Source organism: Euprymna scolopes, chromosome 18 (assembly GCF_053919585.1).
Source record: "Euprymna scolopes isolate OS-2025 chromosome 18, ASM5391958v1, whole genome shotgun sequence".
Lineage (NCBI taxonomy): Eukaryota > Metazoa > Mollusca > Cephalopoda > Sepiida > Sepiolidae > Euprymna > Euprymna scolopes.
In genome coordinates, this window is record NC_136499.1 from 126,154,948 (window position 1) to 126,175,503 (window position 20,556).

The window sequence follows — 20,556 nt, forward strand, 5'->3', positions numbered from 1 at the left end:
TGGTCCCAAATTAGAGCCTGTGTTAATGGACAGTGTAATCTGGATATAAGAACCTGGATATAAGAAACTCCTGCAAGGACAGGAGAAGAGGTCTCTTATATCCGGGCTACACTATACATTCCAACTGAGAGATCTTTTTAAGATCCTGACTATCCCTTTTAAGTGCAATTGTTTGAATCTCTCTTGCACTTGGTTCACTGGATATATTTGCCAGGTAGTTTTTCAAATATTTTTTTTAGAGTCCAGTTACCTCTTATATTACTCGAATGATAGAGATCTTCCTAAGATTCCAATTTCTTTTCATATCATACATAAGACCTTGGGGTTTCGTTATTTTTCTTCCTCAGTCCTGTTTAACCCATAATCATTAGGGACACTACCTTCTACTAAGGTTGCTTCTCTCTCCCTCTTGTCCTATATCATTAAGGCAGGTTTCAGTTTGGAGTATGAGGTGATCCTGAAAATTCACCCGGGTAAGTTTGTTTTTTTTACCTGAGAAATTTAAAAAAAAAATGGCATCAGATTTGCTCAGAAATGAAACATCTTATGTGATTTTATCAGTTTTTAAAAATTTTTCACATATGTTTCAATATGGAGAAAAAAATGTGGCCGAGATGGTATCAGGTTTTGGTGCTTGTTAAGATAGAATCGACAGATCGATTTTTCAAAAAATGTCTTTTTAAGCAAAAAAAAAAAAAAAATGTTACATACTTAATTGTAATACCGAAAATAGTATTATATCCAAAAATTACGAAAATTAATCAGGTAGAATGTCATTTATAATTAAAAGTAATTTTTATGAAAAATTGTGTAAAATTGCATTTTTCTTAGATGTTATAAAATAGACAGTAGGAGTCTACAAACAGGGGGCATAACTCGGAACGAATAATTTAGATTACTGGTTCATGACTGCAATATTTGTTGTCTATAGCGGTAAACTTTTTTTTTTTTTACTAAAAACACAATAACAGTTGTTCTACTTGATGAATTTTCGTAATTTTTGGGTATATTACTATTTTCGACATGACAATTAAGCAGGTACTGTTCTTTTTGCTTAAAACGACATATTTTTAACATCCATTTGTCGACTTTATCTTAACAAGCACTCAGGTTTTTATTGCATTCATGCAGACAATATGAAGCACCTCTGGACCAAAAATGGTAAAAAATTTCTTTTGTTCATTCACAGTTCCTATTCAAAGAAAATTGTAATTATTAAAATAAGGTCTGAGACTAAAGCAGCATTCCCCGGTGATAGCATCTCAGGTGATCGGCAATAAACCAACTTCACTTTCCAATTGAAGGAAATACCTGGGAGGATGACCTCTTAAGATGGATCAGAACAGATACTCCTATTTATTTGTTTCCCCACAAGAGAAAAGTTTGACATTTTAAAGGTCGTTTTAAATGTGGAGAAATATCCAGCTACCCAGAAAGGGGCACTCTGGATTATGAGATAAAAATTAAAAATTGCCTTAGTCTGGAAGTGTTTCTCCTTGATTGACTAAGGACAAAGTTAACTTAGCGTAGCATCAGAACAGATACTACACTCTGATCCGAGCCTGAAGGAATATTTAGTTCTCATCCACTGCAAGAACTCTGATACCAGGGTCGGAAAGTGGGATTGAGAAGTCAGTGCCCCCCAGGTGGGGCACTCTGGATTAGGAGACAAAAATTAAAAATTGCCTTAGTCTGGAAGGGTTTCCCCTTGATTGACTAAGGATAGAATTAACTTAGTGTTGCATCAGAACAGATACTGCACTTTGAATTATTTATTTGCAGAAAATATTTTTTTATATTAAAAATATTTTTTTAAATTAAAAATATTTTTTTATATCAAAAATATTTTTTTAAATTAAAAATATTTTTTTAATTTAAAAAAATATTTTTTTAAATTAAAAATATTTTTTTAAATTAAAAATATTTTTTTAAATTAAAAATATTTTTTTAAATTAAAAATATTTTTTTAAATTAAAAATATTTTTTTAAATTAAAAATATATTTTTAAATTAAAAATATTTTTTTAAATTAAAAATATTTTTTTAAATTACATCTTAAACAAATTAGACACAAGACCATGCAAAAAGTGTGAAAAAAAAAATCATTGGTCATTCTTTTTCACTATGACATGTCTATCCTATTCTTAGCTAGAATCGTCAATTACCATAATACCACATTTACTCCAGGTGTCGTCTGAATTAAAATTTCCCAAATCGTTTAAAATTTTGGGTTTGTTTTACAATCCACAGAGATACGAAAAAGTGGTCCAAAATTAAAAAAATATAACAAATAAATGTTAAGGCAGGATAAGATACTCTTCTACCTACCTGGAAAAGTTTTTAATGGTTTTACTTATAAAATGTTTAATTGGCTTGACAAACATACTGTGTCTAACGTTAGGTGCGAACAAGAAAAATGGCGGCGAGCTGACACCTAAATATGTGAAGTTTGGAAAATAACTTAAAAATATAAAATTATACAAAATACTGTTAGAAACTCACACAATAACATATAATGAGTGGGTTTCTAACAGTATTTTGTATAATTTTCTTATTTTTAAGTTATTATTTAAACTTCACATATTTAGGTGTCAGTTCGCTGCCATTTTTCTTGTTTGCATTTATCAGTCGGCACTATGTTTTTCGAACCGATTAAATGTTTTAAAGTGAGTAAAACCACTAAAACTTTCCCAGATAGGTAGAAGAGTAACCTATCTTGCATTTGTTATATTTTTTTAATTTTTGACCACTTTTTCGTATCGGAAATTGTGGCCTAGTAGACCAACATAAAACTTACCTTATAAAACTTCTTTTCTAAGGATTTTCGGGTCTACTGAGAATGAATATCGCATTTAAAATTGAGGCCGGCAATTACTTTTCACAATACTGAAAAGATACTTTTTCCGCATGTTTTATGTAGTAATGTAATGCGGCGGCCATATTTGTTCAAAACAGAAACGACGTAATGAATTTTAAAGATAATGAAGAGTTAATTTTTTTTATAAAAAAAATATATGTGCGCGCGCTTGCGCGTACAACAATGGCCACCACTTATAACAGAATTACATTGCTTAATGTCCGGAAAACTACTACTTTATGAAAAATTTAAATGGGATATTAGTTTTCAGCATACTCGAACACTCATAAGAGTCGTTATTATAAAAGAAACCAATTAAAATTTTACAAATATGAACAAATATGGCCGCCGTGTTACACTACTGCATGAAATATGCGGAAAAGTCTTTTTTCAGTATCCCGAAAACTAGGTACCGGCTCTAATTGTAAGTGCGATATTCGTTTTCAGCACACCCGAAAACCCCTTTAAAAAGTTTTTTTTAAATGTAGGTTTTGTGTTGACTGTTGGCCACGAAATTACCTTCGTATCTCTGTGGATTGTAAAACCAACCCCAATTTTTTTTTATTGAAAAGAAATATCTCTAAATACAAGTTTCATTGGAGAATTGTAGGAGAGGCACTTAGGCACTAGGCAGTCAAGTAAAAAAAAAAAAAACAAGAAAAATAAGCACACCAGCAATCAAGCTTTTATTTAAGTCGTAAATAAACCTACATTAAACTGGTTACCGAGATTAGTTTTCGACGACAAGACTCGTGCAACGGCACATGATTTGTATGTGTCATTACAATTGGAGAGCCAACCACACATTTTAAAATGGACGATAAAAACGACATATTGCAACAGAAAGGTCACGGTGCCCCTAACGATCCGCGGTGATCAGTGTTATTAACGATATGAATTAGGGTGTTTTTTTGTGCATTATAATTCGATAGATTAAAAAAACATGTATTTTAAGTAAAAATACTATCACATTTTGACGTATAATGTCGAAATTAGCGAAAAAAAAAGAAATTACGGAAAATTTCGAGTAGAACTTTTTCTTATATACTAAATAAAATTTCTCGAGCAGCCATTTTCTAATTTAAAATACCGAAAGTTTAGATAAGCCAGTTTGTTACACGGAATTAGTCGTAATAAAAGGAACCAATAAACTGTGTTTTATTAGATAAATTTAATTTTTTTCGTGACATTTTTAATTGATAATTTTTCATAATTTTGGAAATTTTTACTAATTTCGAAGTGGCGCGAATTTTTATTATTTTTTTTGCTGAAAATGCATTTTTTTTTAAAAATATCCGACTATAATGAACACACACCATATATTTTAAGGAAATGTTTGTTTTCCTCTTGTCTAGTATTTCCTTCATATGAAAAAACAAAAAGAAAAAATCCGTACGTATCCGTGTACTCTATTCTGTGACGTCAGCAGGTTACGCGACATTAGTACAACGGCCTTCTATTTACGTAGGCCACGATCGACTCTCTTAATATTCGTGTTTACCCCGAAATGATATTTAAAGTTTTAATCAAAACAAGCGATGCTTGTCCAATGTCTAGAATGAATCACCTCTTATGAAAATACATAAATAAAAATAAAATAAAATAATACTCTAGCCGTGATGGAAAGAAAATATCGTCCACTAAAAAATCACGAAAATTGATCAAGTAGTTTTATTTTTTCTAAAAAAAATAATTTTAAAGCGAATTTTAGTTTTTTCTAATCCTCCTCTCATGTTAAGAATGGCTTTCTAAAATCTCGATTTAAGGTTATCTCCTTCGTTTCAAGATGGCGTCGAGAGATCATCGTAGTTTAACCATGAAATTTAATTTTCCTTATAAAACTGCTTGATAAATTTGCATGATTTTTTGCTGTGCGATATTTTCTTTCCATCACAAATACGGACATCATAAAGATTTTTTTTTAATTAATTTATTTATTTTTTTAAGATGGAGGGAATTCTGGATATTGGACAAGCAGTAAGCACCGTTTGTCTTGATTTAAAACTCTAAATTTTATCTTTTTAGTAACCACGCATATTAACCCACTCCAGCTTGGATTCTTCGGACTACTGTTCTCATCTTGTGGTAACCCCCGACCTTCTTCAGGTGAATCTTGTCAAACTCAAGAATGTTCCTGTCAAACTCTGGAATTTAGACGGAATTTTGAAAGGAACCCTTTATTTACTTCACGGGGGAAGTATTCCATTAGTCATTGTATTTTTCGGTTGCCAACACTGAGAATTGAACCTTCAACATTCAGGAGAATGTCACTTTTACAAATGATTTTTCCAAGTACTCTAACCACTGTGCCATGGATTCTTGTAGACTTGGAAAAATTAATTGTAAAAATGATATTCTCCTAAAGGTTGAAGGTTCAATCCTCAGTGTGGACGACCAAAAAATACAATTGTGAATTACTTAGAACATCTATCCACTCATGGCTGACAGAACGACAGCATGCTATTCCTGTGAAATAAATAAAGGGTTCCGTTTGAAATTCGATCCAAATTCCTGAGCTTGACAAGATACATCTGAAGAAGGAATATCGAGGAATTTATAAAACTGACCCAAAAGTGACTTTTCTTTTCTGAAAGAGTAAAGAATTATTTTACATTTTGGACACAATTTTTAAGGGAGGATTTTTTTGCCAGGAAAATATTACAGTGAAGTTTCATTTTTTTTTTTTTTTTTTTTTTAAGTGTCTTTAATCATTGATTTTAAAATGCACCAATTTTAAAATAATCCTTCTAATAATCGTCTATCGCCAAATCGTGGTCACCTGTACTTTATTCTGTGATGTCAGCAGGTTACGTGACTTGAGTGGAATGGCCTTCTATTTATGTAGGTCACGTTCAACTAAGTTAATGTGTGAATATCAGCAAATATTTTTACATCATCAGTACAATATTTTGATCGTTCCTTCCTTAGTCTGTACGTTACGCTTTGAAAAAGACCAAATACAATTTTTGAAAGTCAAACTGTTTCAAAAACGGGCAAATTCATGTAATTTGGCTTAAAAAAAGGTTAAACTGGCAACCTTGGACAGAAATGTGAAAGTGATCTCCCTTTGATGAAGCTGCGTTTTCTGAATATCATTATAATAATATATGATCATTGCTGTAAAAGTGTGAGAAAGGAACTCGTAATTTCGACATACAATGGTTTTTCATTGAACAAAGAAGTCAGCAAAACATTCAAAAGAAGTGGTCAACCAAAAAAATAACCTGCTCGGTGACATGCAATATGGTTTCCATTCCACGAGATCAACAGCTGATGTATAACTGTTATATCACACAGATTAGTAAATCTCTCGACGGGGGCTTCGTAATAGCTCTTGACGTATCGAAGGCTTTTGATAAAGTATGGCATAAAGGTCTACTTCATAAGATAGCCAGCTACGGAATAGCTGGAAATGTCCTCTCAATTATTAAATCATTTCTCTCTGATAGGTTTATAAGAGTTGTCATTGATGGGCAAAAATCAGAAACTCATAACATTAACTCTGGTGTCCCTCAGGGTTTCATCCTGGGACCAACTCTCTTCCTGATCTTTATCAATGACCTCCCAAATCACATTCTTAGACATTTATGCAGACGACACCACAATCTATAGCGACAATAACCCAGATCTTTCTGATTGTCTCTCTTCTGATCTTGAGAACGTGGTGCAATGGGGAAAAAGGTGGTTGGTTAATTTTAATGCATCGAAAACCGAGCTTCTCTCCGTTCATCATAATCGCTCTGATCCCCATCATACCCCAAGTGAAATGAATGGCTCTTGTCTCTGGGGAAGCTCCATGTCTTGCTGAGTTTCTGGAACTGACCTTCACTTCTGATCTGAAATAGAACCCATAAAACAAATCTGTTGGCAAGATTGATGGAAAAAATGATTATATCACTCTACTGCTTCAGTAGGTATTTCAATGTCGATGCAATTCTCTAAGAGCCAGGTATGCCCTAAAATGGAGTACTGTTACCGCATCTGGACAGGAGCATCTCGGTGCCTTTAGTATAAAATTGGCTTTGAAATCTAGCAGGTGATGCCCTTTTCTCTTTCTTGCAACCTCTTTTCCATGGAAGAAATGTTGCAAACATCTCTGCTCTATCATTATATTCATGGCAAGTGCTCGACTGAACTCCAATCTATGGTCCCCTTCTTGTCAAACTTTCATAAAAAACACTCGGCTATCTATAACCATTATATACGATTTTCCCCACTCTCTATGCCTAAATCCAAACGCAGATTTCATATACAAAGCTGCTTTTCCCGAACTGCCTTCCTATGGAATACTGTCCTGCTGGCCTGCTTCCTTGAATACTTGCTTGAATACAACATGGTAACCTTCGAATCTAATGTAAACAACTTGTTGAACTAATCAAATTCTACCCAATTTACACCATTAACGATTACTACACTATCATCTTACATTCATTAACCCTTATCCTTGAGCGGCCTTCAGACTTTGATAAGTGGTGACTCCCAAGTTAAAAAAAAAATGTCTGCTAAGAAGTGTTGGATTGAAGAAGTAAATTAAAGATTGTCTTTTGCTTGATTTTATTATTTGTATTGAACTATGTAGCAAAATATTACTTGCTGAGCATTTATTAGGACTTATTAATTTATCTCATTTGGGCCAGTTCTATATTAAGGATAATAACTCGCTCCGACTAAATGATTTGATTTAAGTAGATTGAGTTTACGTTCTTAGAAATTTCTTGTAAAAATTTGTGTTAAAATGACTGACGATTAAGAATTTAAAATTTAATGGTTGAAAAGATCAGACAAGTGCAAAATTTATTTAAATATACATATTCACATTTTTGAATAGTAAAATATTCTTAATCAGGAAATCCAGACATTTTTTTTTTCTTACGTATCATATTTTTGACGGCCTGACATAAAATTTTAAAAGACGAAATACTTGGTAAGTTTTCATATCATAAAATTAGAATCGTATTTACTAAATTTAAAAAAAAATAGTACTTGTACAGTTTAATCAAGACATTAAAAAAATGAAAATATCGAAAAAAAAAGGTTATATTGTACGTATCCGTTATGGACTGAAGATCTCAAAAAAAAAAAAAAAAAAAAAAAAGAAAAAAAAAAGAAAGAAAAAAAAGGTACTCATGCCATCTTACTGATCCCTGCTGAAATAATAACGTTATTATTTAAAAAAGCCATTCTTAACCTGGGGAGTGGAGGGGGAGGGTGTTTTGTACCTATTCTGTACTTTAACCTTACAATTGAATAAAAAACATAAAACTTTAATTAAACTTCGTCGAAATACGATTTAAAAATAGCGCGGATCAGTAAATGCATTACTAATGCCCTGCATTAGCACCAAAAATAAATAAATAAATAAATAAACTTAATTTGATCGTTTTTTTTTTTTTTTTTTTTTTTTTTTTACAGCGGAAAAAAACATGTTTTTATGACAGCGCGTTGAAGGTAGCACTCTTTGAATTTTTTGAACACGCCACGGGGAGATAACTCGGTTTAAAGCGCCGACACTTCTCTTTAATACTAACTTTTCTTCCTAAAAATCGAACCTTTTGCTCAGTATCATAAATTGTTTTTTTAGCTGTAAAACAGTAAACACACACACACACACACACACAAAACTACTTGATGAAAGTAAATTTTTTTTTTCCGGAGAACTTCATTCCATAACGGATACGTACAATATAACCTTTTTTCGATATTTTTTAATGTCTTGCTTAAACTGTAGAAGTACCCCCCCCCCTAAAAAAAAATAAAATAAAAATAAATAAACTGTCACTGTGACATTTATTGGGTGGATTTAGATCAGTATTTTGTTCCATTTTTAGCAACCATCGAGCCTCCCTCATGCCAACTATCTTGCTGCCATTCTAACTTAGCAACTCAACAGTCAACACTACTTAAAAAAGGCCGTTGATATTCGCAGCCGGCTGCGGCTATTCTAAAATGCTATTCGCAGCCGGTCGCATCAGCTGACCGGAAGTGACGTCAGACAAATCTTAAGTAAATTCTTGGCTAGAATTGTAAAAATAATTTGTTTTCTTTTGTAATAGAATTTAACAATTTCTTTCATTTTGAGCTGCTTTTTTTCTCCCGTTTATTTTTGTTTTCTACAATTAATAAACCAGTTTACAAGTAAAAAATAAGTTGTTTTAATTTTTAATTACCAACACAGTGGCGAATTTAATTTTTCTCTCTCCCATTTTTTATTTTGAGCGGAGAATTTAACATGTCTTTTCATTTTAATTATTTGTTTTAGTTTTTCATTACTAACACAGCGGAGAATTTGGGGTACAGAGAACGGCATGGGCGTGGCTTTATCACTTGCTCAGTTGCGAAATATTTTTGTTTTTAGTAAATAATTTGTGTTTTTTGGCAAAGTTTATTTTTAATAAAATTAGCGTATTTACTGATATTTTTGAACCGCGATATTACCATTCTTTCATAACACCGATCACTTTAGTCCTGCCTTCTTACACAGGTTTTCGGGTCGCTGACAACGAATCTGATAATCAACCCCACAGCAAATTTACCGTTTAGATGGTATCAACCCCTGGAGACTGACGCTACCTGTCGCCATTTTACAGGCTTCGTTGCCCGCCCGCTAGGTGTATCAGAATTTTAGGCGGAATTTTTGACACCCCCAACAAAAAACTGCGAATAAAATATATAAAACTCGTAATTTCTGTTTTTAAAGTGGGTTGTTTATTTTCCTTATGAAATATACTTCCAAAATAAACTATTACAGTCGTTTAAAACATAATAGAAGTATTATTTTTTATTTTTTTAAAAACAATGTTTACAAAATGTCTAAGCGCGTTTCTCCGATGTTACAAGCAGCCATTTTTTTACGTATACAAATACATTGATTTTTACGAGTTCACTTTTTTTAACTTTTTTAACTTTAAAAATCGATCTAAATTTTTCTATTAGTTCAATTTTTACGTAATTTTCAGGTTCAATGTGAAATTTTATGCTCTTTTCAATAAAGTGAATATAAATTTCTGGTAAGGTTTTTTTTTTTATAATTTTGAGATCAATAGCGTCGACTCGACAACTTCCGGTTTCGCCGCCGGCCGGCTGCGAATAGCATTTTAGAATAGCCGCAGCCGGCTGCGAATAGTCACTTCGTTAAAAAACACTTTAAGGCACTTCTACACTATTGGGACGAAATTTCGGAAATCATACAACTGAATTCAACATGAAAACAATGGTATCTACGCATTCCTCGTGTTTTTAAGATGATTATATCCAAAAATTACGAAAATCGATAAGGTAGAAAATTATTTATTACAGAAAATAAAATAATAAAATTTGATGAAAACGATCCTAAGACACAGGAGAGTTCAAAAGAAAGGCACTTTTCCGTTTTGATTTAAACAAGATAGCGGCAATATTTCACCCGTTAACACGATTGAAGTTGCTTTTTCAGTAATATTCAGATAATTTCGACTGCATAATTTGGAAGCTACCATTGTAATTTATTAGAATTGACAAAAAAAAAAAAAAAAAAAAATCAGCTGAAACCATTGTTTTTTTTTTGTTTTTTTTTTTTTAAATCTGAAAACTCCATTTATCGACTACAAAGTCTCGCCCCAAGTCTGTAGAAGCGTTCGATGATTTTTGCGGAATAGTTTTTAAAACTAAGTTTTAGGTTTAGTTCGGCAAAAGTCAGTTTAGTTGTTTTAAATTCTGTGGAAGTAACTTTTATATTTTGCAAATGCTAAATAAAACCAGTGTTTAATTATTGCCACCCGGACTTAAAGTTAGCAGTAAGGTTAAGGTTTTGTTTTATAAGAAATAAAATCAAACCGTGCTTATTAAATACAAATCTGCAAAAAATGAGACAAATTAATACGGTAGATTGATTAGCTGTCACCGCTTGGAAAAACAAATCAGACAAAACGAGTCAATAACAATTGTCAGCCATTTTGTGAGCGAACTTTTTTTTCGTAATCAAGATAGACAAACGAGAGAAAAACGTGATGTGTACTTAGTCATCCATGGACGTCAAACATAACAAATTACAATGTTTACTCCGTTAGAATTTTTTAAAAACCAGATATGATTTAAAAAAATTTTTTTTTTTTACTCACGCCCCCCCCCCCCCCAACAAGGCATATCGCCACGTGGAAAGATTAACAAGATGTTGGTTTACATTACATTTAAACTTCTGAATATCAGTACAGTAAGGAAAGCAGGTAGAAGGAAGGAAATTTCTAAGTTTCAAAGTCTAGCTTCTAAGCTTAGCTGTTTTCGATGGAAGAAACTATTAGAGTACCTGTTTACAATGCCTCCCCACGGGACAGAGTTAGACACTAGGGTCGTTTTTAGCGGAGAAAAGGAACAAATTGGTACTAGTATTGATCCGTGCTGAAATAATAACGTTATTATTTAAAAAGCCATTCTTAACATGAGAAGGGGAGGGTGTTTTGTACATATTCTATACTTTAACGTTATAATTGAATAAAAAAACAAAACATATCATACAACTTTAAAATAGGATTTAAAAAATAGCGCGGATCAGTAAGTGCATTAGCACCCAAAAATTAAAAAAGAAATTCAAAAAAGATAAAAAGCAAAAATTCGATGAAGAACAAACTTAGACACAAGGCCCTAGAAGAAATTGAGTAGGGGGAGGTTACAGGGTCTTTGTAACTAGAGTTACACCTTGATCTTGGCCCTAAAGCCAAGAACGTCTGCTTTTACTCGAATAAAGTTTTCTGGCATTTGATAAAAAAAAAAAAAAAAAAAAAAAAAATCACGTTAATTTATTTATTTATTTATTTACAATACCGATATTTATGCCGCATATTTGATTTATTATTACCGTGTTATTTTTAGATTAGAATTTTCAAGTTAAAATTCAGTTTTTACGGTATTTTAGTTTATTAAAATGCTAGGTAAAAGTACAGAATAATTACCAAACGGGTTTTTAAATAATAAATTGTTAGTTTTGATTAAGATTTTTTTTTTTTTATTGTGAGGAAACTTTCGCTCCCTTGAAGAAGGTCACCGGATTGAAACAAAATTAAAATTGCCCCTCAGTCTAGAATGATTCCTCCTTCAAGGACAAAGCACAGAAAGCGCAAAAGAAATGATTATAGCATGTTTGATTTTTGTAATTGTATGTTGAATTTCCTTGTGTGTACCGTTTTCTTTCATAGCTCGATTAGCAAAACATAGCGACAACAGATACACAATTAAATACAAAATATTTTCCAATATTGCTACAATTGACATTTTCTTTCCCAACACTTCTCTCTAAATATTTGGAAAAATGAAACGACAAAATAAAAATAAATAAATATAATATATTTTAAGGTACGCGATCACTTTCTGATATAATTTCGATCACTTTCTGATATTAATTTGATGTAAAATGGTAAGCGAATGGCTCTCAATTTTGGGATGGGAAAATTGGGGTGGTGGCATTTTTGGTTTTATCAGTAAAATTCAGGAACGTGCTAGGGGTGCCCAAGCACCTGCCCTTTTACTCTTGTTTTAAAAGTGGCCTTTTGAGAGGAATGCATCCACCGAGACACCGTTATTTTCACTTGAGCATCTGCACAGAAAAGGGTCTCTGCACGTCACCGGTAAAATTAATTATTTTCTGTTTTAAATATAAAATGGTGGGAGCTGCTTAAAAAAAAAAGACGTTAATGAAAAATTCTCGTGTCTGGATAAATAAAAGTAACGATAACGATTGTTAAGGAACTTCGAATAATCTACCCATTACGAATTGAACCCTAAATTATTCATAACTTAAACTCTAACATAACCCGAAACCAATATCAACCTAATATTGAACTAACTTTTAGTTTGAGTTTACAAAGTTGATTTTTTTTACCCCCGTTCCTATTGCTTAGAAGCACCAGAAAAAAACAAAACAAAAAACTCCCCCTCCCCACACACACACAATCAGCACAGTGATCCGCCGCCACTCTAAAATCTAAAAATATTTAACGGATAACTTTTATACTTAAACCAATCCCGAGCAACGCCAGAACACAAGTCCTACAAATATAAAAATAAACTTGTCGCTTATACGACAGGTGCGCGTTGACACTTTATTTCTTTTGGATTATTTGAACTAGTATTCTCATCTTAGTTTGTTATATTAACAACGTTTTGACCGATCTAATTTTCGACCTTCTTCGGATGTTTTCAAACTTGGGAACCCAGTTAAAAAAGATGCGCAGGTTGCGACTAAGGTGAGAATAGTATGTCCGAATAATCAGGTTGTATTATCACGGCATACGTTGGTTATTAAATTCGTCATTAAACCAAATTGTAATAAAATTTGGTACATTTACAGAATTTCAACGTGACTGAGTGCTTAAGCAGAGAAGGTACCGTACTATATATATATATATATATATATATATATATATATATTAGAGAACGGTTTTCAGAATAAACATTCAACCTCCCCATGTTAAGAACGGCTTTCGTGTTTTGTTTTTGCTTTTTTGCAATTTTTTCAGTGTATTATTCTTCATTGGACACTAATATATAGGGGGTTCTCGTTCATGTGCGCCGTACTTTCACCTAACAATTGAATAAACAAAATATGCTGTAAAATTTGAATTTAGCTTGAAAATAATATATATATATATATATCTTTTGTTTATTCAATTGTTAGGTGAAAGTACGGCGCACATGAACGAGAACCCCCTATATATTAGTGTCCAATGAAGAATAATACACTGAAAAAATTGCAAAAAAACAAAACAAAACACGAAAGCCGTTCTTAACATGGGGAGGTTGAATGTTTATTCTGAAAACCGTTCTTAACAAGGGAAGATTAGGGTGTTTATTCCGAAAGCCATTCTGGGGGAGGGGGGGAATTCTCGTTCAGGTCCGCCGAAAATGCACCTAATAATTATAAAACACACTCTCCATGTTGAGTATGGGTTTTGAAATAATGTAATTATTTTAGCAGCACGGTATAAATGCATAAATACCCGGAAGTATTTTACTTTTTTTTTTTTTTAACCCTACCCTAACCCACGTTTAAAGTTTATTTCGGCAAAAGTCGGTTTGATTCGATACAAATTTGGGGCATTTTACAGTATCGACAACTCGGAACAAGATCAAAGTGTAGTATCTGTTCCGGCAAATACTGCAAGCAAAGACCATATGTGGTGGATGGTGGAAACCCCACATATAAGACCTTGGTCAATGTAGGGGCAACCCTTCATACCAATTGTCACTATCCAGCTCCCCTACTCCCCCGAGAGTTGGTCCCCATTTCCCTTCACTCCTCACATTAAAAATCGGCCTTGTGCCTAATTTGCTCGGTGGGGGAACAAATAAATACCTGGCCTTCGGGACAAGATCAAAGTGTAGTGCTGAGTGCTCTGCACTTCAATTTCTTGTTCTGTCAGTGGAGGAGAAATCCTTCACGACTGAGACAATTTTTATTTTTGTTCCTTTTCTCCACTTTAAAAAACGACCCTGGTGTCTAACTCTGTCCCGTGGGGATCATTGTAAATAAGGGGCAACAATTCGAAAAAGTGTTACCCCCCCCAAATGAAACAAAACAAATATATAACACAATGTTACAATAGGTCCACCTTCACAATTTTCTTTAAAATGATGACTTTTAAACGTTTTCCACTATGCTATATAAAATCTCATTTAAATTTTTCAGAGACAAGTAGTTTTCGAGATATAACGACCTGTATTATGCACTCTAATTCACTGGCGGCCATGTTTGTACGTGTGCGAGGTAAACAAATCTACTTCTCTGCGACCGACACTGTATTTGTTGTATATTTATCCCCCACCCTCGTGGCTCTAGTTAAAAATGTGGTGCTTAAGCATCTAACGCGTTATGAAGAACGGCTTTCGGAATAAACACCCCAACCTCTCCATATTAAGAACTGCTTTCAGAATACCCCCCCCCATGTAAAAAATTGTGAAGGTGAACCTAATGTAAAAATTTACCATAAGTTATTGTTTCCTACCTGGATAAGTTTTTGTGCGTGTTTAACTTATTTTAAATCGTTTATTTACGAAATTACTGTCAACTTAGAACAAGAAAAAAAAAAGGGGGGGGGGGCTGACATCAGACAGTCATCTAGGGATTCTCCGTAATTGCTCAAAAATCGAAAATAATAAATAAATAAATACTGGTTTCGAATTTTGAGCGATTATCGCATTAAAGCCAAAAAGTTATCTTGTCTTTGGTAACGTTTATTTGTTTGTTTGTTTAAACCACTTTTTTGTTTTGTTGTCTTTAGTGCAAAGTTTGGTGCTTACAATTAAACCTATTTTTAAAAAACTAAATTGCATAATTTTTTTATGATGTACATACCTGTTACAGAACATTAGGTCATATTCCAAAAATCACGTAAATTGATCAAGTAGTTTTTTTTTAGATAGATATATATTTTTTACAATTTTTTTCGTGATTTTAATAGGAAATTGTAGCAGTTATAAAGCTAATTTTGATTTCGATATTTCGAATTGAGTTGTCTCCCCCTGATTTATAAAACATGGCGGATCAAAACATAACGTCTTCCTTTTATTTTCTTAATCAAAAAAATACTCGATCAATTTACGTGATTTTTTGGAATATGACATTTTCGTTCCGTGACGAGTACGTACACGAAGTTATTTTATTAAAAAAAAAATTTTTCTTTTTTTTTTTTTTTTTGAAAAAAGATTTAATTCTAAATAAACACCAAATGCTGAATAAAATGTCATGTGTTGTTGATGATAAAGTTAAACTACAGTAAATTTAGTCCAATATTACAGTCCATTTTGTGATCCTAAAATAAATAAATAAATAAAAATCAAACTTTAAAAAATTTAAATATGACGGAATACTTACTTGTTTTTTTTTGTTCCTGTTTAATTTTTTTTTTTTAAATTTAAATGTTTTAAAAATTAAGTGTTTCTTTCCGTATGTTGTGACGGGTGCGCATTGTTAAGATCCACATTTGAATTGGGACGATATTTAAAAAAATAATAAAAAAAACACAAGACAAAGGTTAGAGTCGGAGTATCCAAAAAAACTCACACAGGTGGAACAACACTTCGCATAATCCGCGGAAAGGAATATCCGATATCAACGCAACAAATACATTTGGCACATCCGCAAAAAATACAAGTACTTTCCGAGATGTTTTTTTGTTAAAGGTGAAAAAACACGCACTTGTTTTTCTCCTTCTTTCAAACAAATTTCACAAATCGATCAACAATTCGATAAATATTTTACTAATCCAGAAGCATCCTATGTTGGCCGTTATGGAAATTGATTGTCAGTGATATTTCCGGAGATTTCCATAAGACATTAAAATTCAAAACTAAGCAGTCGCCATAGTATATCAACTTGGACGTGGTAAGAGAAAAGCGTCAGTGAGGGAGTAGGAGTAAAAACAGTCGCGGAGGTGGTGGGAGATAGTGTCGCTGACGTAGCAGCAGTCGTCGCGGTAAGAGTAGTAAAAACAAACGTGGCAGCAGGCAGTGTCTAGTGCTTTCTTCTACTCCCCCCGCTCCTCTAGGTCGACCCTTTTCCGTCTGCAACGCCCGTGCAGGTCCACGTGAATTGAAATTCACAACAGCGCATGCCTTAGCTTCATGTAACCACTCAACATAGGCCTTTTTCTCGTCAGGTAATCAGTTGACTACGGAAGCTCAAACGCGTAATAATATACGCGTTACATTAATATAAATATCTAACATTCGATTAGTTGAATGAAACCGGACAGTTTTTTTTTTTTTTGGTGTTGTTATTTAGATATTTTATAATACTAAGTAAGTCAGGCACAAGGTTTACATTGAGGAGTATTTTAATTAATAACAATCATAATAACCTAAAATAAAAAATTTTTTTTTTTTTTTTTTTTTTTACATAGGAAGGGTGGACACCACTTATCAAGCTCTGGAAGCCACCCTAGTGGTCGAACCTGGGGTTGTTAGATAGTGGCAAGCAACCCTGGGAAGAAAAAAACAAACATCCGATGGGTTGCAGGTTGCACATACGCAAATGGATTCAATGTGAAGAATTCAGGACTTCCCACCATTGTCTTACGGAATGCATAATTTGACCCAGAAATATGTGAGAGGATATGGGTCAAAGGTTGAAACAATAGACAAAAGAAATATTAAACCTTCCAATAGGAAAAGGATGTTTTTATAAATAAAATCGTCACAGAGAAAAAGGCAGTCAATCGGTCAGAGAGAAAGCCAGGCCGTGTCATCATTTATTCACCAGCTGGTATATGACACAACCATGCACTCCACCTCATCCCACCCACACGCCTTTCAGAAACGTCAAAACACAGAGTAATAATTTATCATCAAAAGCTGATTTGTCTATGTGAAATAAAAGTAATATATTTTTTGTAGATCAACTGTGTTGTGATTTTTACTTTGCTGTCAGTGTGTATATATTTGTACCAGCAACAAAAGTAGATGTTAACATTTATATAGACTGGAAAAATGCATTTTGAATGACCGGCCGCAGAGAATAGGTAACAGGCTGGGTTTAATTATATAAGATGAGGGCTGTATGATTGTATTATTCCTATAGGTTTAATCAATTCATTTGTCTAAGGGTGTGAGGAGCTTTATAGATCTAGTTTCTGTGAGGCCTTTATACATCTTTAGGGATCTTCTTAGCTTGGAGATAGATCTGGAGAACAGTTCCTGTTATGCAATTTGGTCTCTCTGACCAATCAGTTGCAGGGTGCGTTAATGTCATCTCTCCCCTGAATAACTACTTCAGCCCCTTTGGGAATCATGGTTGGTCAGCAGAGTGCACCCTGAAAGCGATGAGGAAAGACGTCCCCCTTCTCTTTCTCTCTCCTGTCTATATCCAGGCCATGCTCAAATATTAATTATCTTCGTCTGAAGATACCTGTTGACAGAACTTCCAAAGTCTTCATTTCGTTATGCGGACAATGTCCAAACTTCTTCAATCTATACCAAACGGTACATGTGACTGAATAAAGTTTTCCGCTGTCTATTATATAAAAGGGAAAATGTGTGTGTGTGTGTGTGTGTGTGTGTGTGTGTGTGTGTGCCAAAAACTTTTGACAGACACATTGGACCGTGATAAAATTGGTAATGTTAGAAAGCTCAATCTCTCGGATGAAAAATTGTCCAAAAAGATTAATTCTGTGCTGGTCAACTGGGCGTTTTTGTTTGCAAGGAGGGATCACTTTTTGCGTTGAAATTTTTGCACGTCATACACCTAGAAATTTAAAAAATGTGACGTCATTTATTATTTAGACCCGTCGTGACGTCATAAGTCATCATGGCCGTAACAGATAGCGTGTTAGCTTTTTTTCACCTCCTTTTCCTTTTTTGCGTTACAGATTCAAGCTTGCCTACTGCGGCTAATCTTTTTTTTTTTTTTTTGGTTGTACGGGCATTCACTGCTATTTTGATTGAAACAAAAGTTCATTTTTTTTTTTTTTAGGGATCTAGTCTTCTACAAATATACAAATATAAAAGTGGAAATGTGTGTATGTCTTTTTTTTTTTTCATTTTTCTTAAACTTTTTCTTCTAGGGGATGGGACATCCAACCAGATGTCTGACATTTACCCCTATTTTAGTGAGTCCAACCAAGAGATCTTTTCAGGATTCTAGCCGTCCCTTTCAGTGCAATCGTTTGTATTTCACTTGCACTTGGTTCACCGGGTATGCTTGCTATGTACTTTTTAAAGTTCTTTTTCATAAGCCCAGTTGCACCTATGATGACTGGTATAATTGAAACGTCTTTTAATTTCCAGTGCTTGTGTGCCCGCTAAAAACTTTCGACAGACACAACGAAAATTCACAAACTCGGTATCATATTGAAGCTCTATCCTTCGCTCAAAAAATTGGCCAAAAACGGTCATTTTTTCACCCCGAAATCAACAATTTTCAACAGGGGGGGATCAACAAAAACGGTCCTCTCATGACGACGACCGGTTCTATGCATGCGTTAAATGACGTCATGACCTGATTTACTTTAAATAGTTGAAAAACTGACTAAATTTCATGTATGTTGCGTTAGCTCAGTTGGTTAGCACGTTGGTTTGTTATCTAAACGTTTTGGGTTCAAATCGTGGTGTGAGATGTCTTTTTTTTTTTTTTTTTTTTCGATTTTTTGAATTTAAATATTGAACCAGTGTTATTTAAGCCATTTTGCACGTAACGTTCGTTTTTCTGGGTTTTTTTTTACTTTGCTTATCCACCCCCGACCACACACCCAAAAACACCCGGGTACCCACCGATTTTTTCAATTTTAATATCGAAACAACCATTTTTCATGTGTTCGTTTTTCTGTTTTTTTTTTTTCGATGTTTACATTTAACATCGTTCGTTTGCCTTACGTTAGTTTTTTTTTGTGTTTTTTTTCGATGTTTTGATTACCCCCCGCTTAAGTTTTAACGTTGTTTTCTTTTTTTACTTCGCTTATAACAAACAAACCTACGTCGTCATCGTTGTTGTAACGCTCGACAACTTCCATGCGCGCACCTGTCAATTTGGTTCTTAAATAAATTCAAACATCTTTCAGTAACTCATTCTGGCTGGCCGATTTTATTTTCAAACTTCGCCTCAGGGCTTCAGGTTTGATCCTATACCCCCCCCCCCCCTGTTTCTTTTTTATTTAACAGCACACACGCCTCCAAACACCCGGGCAACGCCGGGTACTCCCACTAGTACTTTCATAAATCAGGGTACTTTTGCTAGTCTATCTATAAATATAGAAGTGAAAATATGTGCGTGTATGTATGTGCACTTTTTGTGTATGTCTGCAAAAGGCTTTTTTCGTCGCCCTTCTCGCTCGGCTCACTCCTTAAAACTTTTTATCTCACGTCTAAACTGTAATATCTACGACTTAAGAATGAGGGTCGCATGTGTATTTAATTTGCCCGACTTTTACCAGCTATTTTACCAGCTATTTTTCCATCGCCGTGTCTTCGAAAAGCAAATGATGGGGCGGGAGAAACAGTAACTCGCTTGCAGCACAGAACTAGGTCAAATATCACGCCACTTAACTTCCTCGCACCTGTATATTTCACTTTATAAACCTTAAATTAACACGCTTATTAATATCTCTCCCCTCGTGGCTGAGATGGTTAGGTGCCTGGCTTTTTTTTCATTTCGTTTCCACCTTCGCGTCAAAACTTCGGGGTTCAATCCTACCTTCCTACTAAAACTTTTTTTTTCTTTTACACCTCCAAACACCCGGCCAACGTTTTATTTTTTAACATACACACCTCCGAACACTCAGGCAACGCCGGGTACACCCCGCTAGTTCATCTATAATTTAAAAGGCAAAATATGTGTATGTGTGTGTGTGTGTGTATGTCTGCCAAAAACTTTTGACACACGTGACAGATCCTCAGGAGACTGATATCGTTTGGAAGCTCGAAGTCTCGGGCAACAAATATTGAAAAATTGGCCTAAAACATCAATTCCTTCATACTCAACTGGGCAGTTTTTTACAAGGAGGGGTCGTTTTTTCGTCAACAATTTTGCAAGTCATTGTCTTCATTGGATTGACTAGCCTTAATTCCGACACTTGTGATTTCCAGTTTTGCCTTTTTATTTTTAACACCTCTCTCCACCTGGGCTGCCTACTGTTTTTTTATTATCCCCCTCCCCCTGCTACTACCACTTTTTTTTAACACCGCCTAGAGTTCCTTACTACACCACCTCAACACACCCAGGCAACACTAGGTATCCCTGCT

General features: G+C 33.9%; 1 protein-coding gene across 1 annotated transcript in view; it reads right to left on the bottom strand.

The window, feature by feature from the left end:
- Positions 1-16,220, bottom strand: part of LOC145297809 (uncharacterized) — a 121,986-nt gene extending 105,766 nt beyond the window's left edge. The window contains exon 1 of the mRNA XM_080144122.1: positions 15,698-16,220. The gene's annotated coding sequence lies outside the window, so the exon portion shown is untranslated. The remainder of the gene's footprint in view (positions 1-15,697) is intronic.
- Positions 16,221-20,556: the final 4,336 nt, after the last annotated feature.